Source organism: Chenopodium quinoa, unplaced genomic scaffold (assembly GCF_001683475.1).
Source record: "Chenopodium quinoa cultivar QQ74 unplaced genomic scaffold, ASM168347v1, whole genome shotgun sequence".
In the NCBI taxonomy this organism is placed as follows: Eukaryota; Viridiplantae; Streptophyta; class Magnoliopsida; order Caryophyllales; family Amaranthaceae; genus Chenopodium; species Chenopodium quinoa.
The window spans coordinates 4,002,843-4,006,457 of record NW_018744693.1 but is presented as its reverse complement, the minus strand read 5'-3'; the positions used below and the strand labels follow the sequence as shown (position 1 = coordinate 4,006,457).

At 31.9% G+C, this 3,615-nt stretch overlaps 1 long non-coding RNA gene across 1 annotated transcript; it reads right to left on the bottom strand.

Annotated features, from left to right (window-relative positions):
* Positions 1 to 1,242: 1,242 nt before the first annotated feature.
* LOC110702623 lies at positions 1,243 to 3,256 on the bottom strand. Its single transcript, XR_002507503.1, has 3 exons — positions 2,807 to 3,256; positions 2,156 to 2,270; positions 1,243 to 1,501 (listed from the first exon to the last, which is right to left on the bottom strand). It is a non-coding gene; the product is annotated as an uncharacterized LOC110702623 (long non-coding RNA).
* Between the last annotated feature and the right edge of the window lie 359 nt (positions 3,257 to 3,615).

Sequence of the window (3,615 nt, the reverse complement as noted above, 5' to 3'; positions counted from 1 at the left end):
TGATGCCTTAATAGTCCAAAAAAAAAAGTAGAGAACTCACAAATTATTATGGAAGTATAATATATTAGAAATACTAACCCATTGCTTGACATTGATTTGTTAGGATGGCCTTAGGAGGTTTTCCGAACATGCATGTCGTCCATGAATTAAACAACCACACAAAGTTATAACTCGCTTTTCCGGCCAACAATGCACAACCAAAATTTATAAATTGACCATGATTATTGACTCCAATGAATGGAGCAAATGACATCGTATACCTATTTGAGACATAAGTAGTATTAAATGATACAACATCTCCAAAAATTTTGTATGCCGCTCTACTCCTACCATCTGCCTAAAAGACATTTTTCAACGAGCCACTCTCATCGGTGTCATACATGTAAAAAAAATTTGAATTGCTTGATATCTTTTCGGAGAAATGTCTCCTCATCGCAATAAAGTCTCCATGTTGTAAACTTAGTCTTCTTGTCTCACTTATCAAATTACGACAATCTCCTCATCAAAAGGAACAATGTTATGACCACCATACTTCACAACAAATGAATTACAATTCTTGGCTATAGGAACACCTGCCGTATCATTTTCCAAAATTGTTCTCATATTTTGCTCACTAATAAATTTATAGTTTCTCATAAATTTGGAATTATTTGGATTACATGGATGATTATGCTCCAAGAGAACTTTAGTTAACTTCCATAAACCATCGGAACAAAGTGATGCATTTACCTTGAATTGACATCCCGTAACGATACTACTAGAAAAATAATTTTGGGCAACAAAAAAAAAACGTCGCCCAAACTCTTTTTTTGTCGCCCAAACACATGTGCAACGAATTTCAAGTCGTCGTGAGCTTGTCGCACTAGGGTCGACGCCCATGCATTTTTGGGCGACAACTTGTTCTTTAATTACACAAACAGATATTGGGCGACGGGCTAGGTTGTTGCCCTTACTACATATTTGGGCCACGAAACATTATTACGTTGCCTATGCTGATGAACTTTGGGCAACGACTTCTATTTGTCGTCGCCTAAAGGGGATGTCACAGATTCATGCGTAATGGTAAGGACAACTATAATGTCGTCGCCGAAAAGCATTTTGGGCAACGAAATGTTTATTTGTTGCCCCATGTTTCAATGCAAAGACAATTTCATTATACAATGTGCAATGCATTTTGTTCTCACCTTTCTCAAACCTGTTTTTCTTACTCAAACATTTACATTTCATAGTTGTTCAAAGATATGACATAAAAAAATATATTCAATATAATAATAACAATCATACGCATTATTAAGTATTACATGCTTCTCCAACTTCAATCAAGAAAATCAAAATTACATCTACAATATTTATATTGTTCTACAAGGAAATTGATACATACAAAGTTAAAATTTTCAATCACTAGAAAATACCCACTATACATAATAAAGATAAAAAATTTATCCAAAATGTACTTCACGTTCTTCAATTTGTTACAAAATAAAATAATGACCTTTAGTTCCTGAAAGGAAATAAACCAATATTAGATCATAAGGTCATGCAAAAGAGAATTAGTATAATATCATCAAAGTGTAAAAGCATGTACAAATTAGTTGGTGAAATTCTCAAGTTATAAACAATACCTTGCCATCTTGCACTACTATTTCTTTATAAAAAAGAAGTTATTACTGGTGAAGAATGGGATGTAAAATAATGCTTTTATTTTGCTTGTGTGCATGGAACTTCTTCTTACATCCTTTTTAAATAAACTATTAATCATAGCATGATGCAAAAGAATATATATATATATATATATAAAAAAAAAAAAAGCAATACCCTTTAAATCTCATTCTTAAATGGTATTCTATCAACAATAGTATCATTTTAAAATCAACCTATAAGTGGTAGTCTACACAAATGTGAGCAGTAAATAAATCCACAGCATCCTACTTCTAAGATCAAGTTTCACAAGAGTATATGTTGATGTATTCTAGCATCCATTTAATTAGCAATGTAACAATTGACCATACAATTCGAGATTCCCAACGTAAAGAAAAGTTTTTCAAGAAACAAATACAAGACTTAAATTCGCCAAGAATTGATATACTACAATGAATTAAAGCTCAAATATTAATAAGAATAGGATTAACATAAACAATGAACAAAGAAGTTATACCTGATGAAGAATATGGCTAGTATTGAGCTCAAAAGTATTACTAGAGACAAAAAAATCGAAAGCAGTTCCATTGCTCCAAAATCTAACTCTCGCCTCTGTACAACAATATTCTATCCTTGTTTACCCAAAAATCAAGATACTTCGTAAGTATTCAGAATACATCCATCAATTGAAACAAAAAAAAAAAAGAAATGAAAACAGAATGAAAATCAATATTTAAAAACAAATAAAGAACAAGCCCTTCAATAGCTGAAAATTTTAAAATTATATCCAACAATATTCCTTTTAAATTGTACCACAAAATTAAAGAGTAGATTTTTTTCCCCTATATCCTATAGAAGTATATGAATTGAGTTTTATAATATTGGGTCAAAATATTTACATTTAAACATAAGAACTAACCTCATAGATTCACAAAACAAGATTGAGCAAATGATATTTTTCAGAACAATTGAATTACCTTTTTTTTTTTTTTTTTTTTTTTAATAACAACTGAATTACATTGGCATCTCCTAAAAATCAGATCTATGTAGAAGCAAAAATTACCAGATTGTCAACGATTGGGGACATAAAATCAAATAAATAAATAAAAGAGAAACAATTACCAAATAAATCTAATAAAATTTTTAAACAATCGTAGGATAAAAATACCAAATTACAGCCCGATAATTGATGGACGAAGTGCTTGTGGCTTGTGGCCGCGAGTGTTAGATCTTTCGTCGGGCGTCCATTCCTTGCTTGTTGCCATCAACAATATCTAGGATAAAGATGGTGTTGGGAGAGAGCGAAGAAGATGGAGGAAAAAGATAAAGATGATAAATTAAGGTTGAGAAAGTGCGGGTTCTAGAGGAAATGGGGGATGCAAAGTATACTGTATATCCAATTTTTATTGTTTGGTTTTTCAAAATTAGAATTTTTGGGCCACATTTTAGGCGTAAAAAATTTCCGCCATTTTTTCAGTATTTGGGGCGACGACTTCAGCTAGTTGTTGTCGTTTTTTCGTGATTAAGGGCAACAAATGCAGAACCTTTGTCGCATAATAAAATCTTTCGGGCGATAAATTATATTTTCGTTGCCTATTATTTCCTCTGGGCAACAAAAACAATAGTTTGTTCGCCCATTAGTTATTATGCGCAACAAATCTAACAACTCGTCGCCCAAATTATTGTAATGGGCAACGAGTTCGTATTGGTTGCCTAAAATATGAGATACGGGCAACAAAGTTATTTTTCGTTGCACATACTAAACAATGTCGTCGCCCAAAATTATATTTCTTATAGTGAGATTTAGTTGCTCTTTGAGAATTGTTTGACTTTGATTCAAACTTGTCCTCTTTTGAACAAACTAACCTTAAACTCTTACAATCACTATAGTGTTGTATATGGCGATTTCGTTCAATGACACAATCAAGAGTCATAATATCCGAATTTTCTATTTTCTCATAGCTTCTAATTCTTATT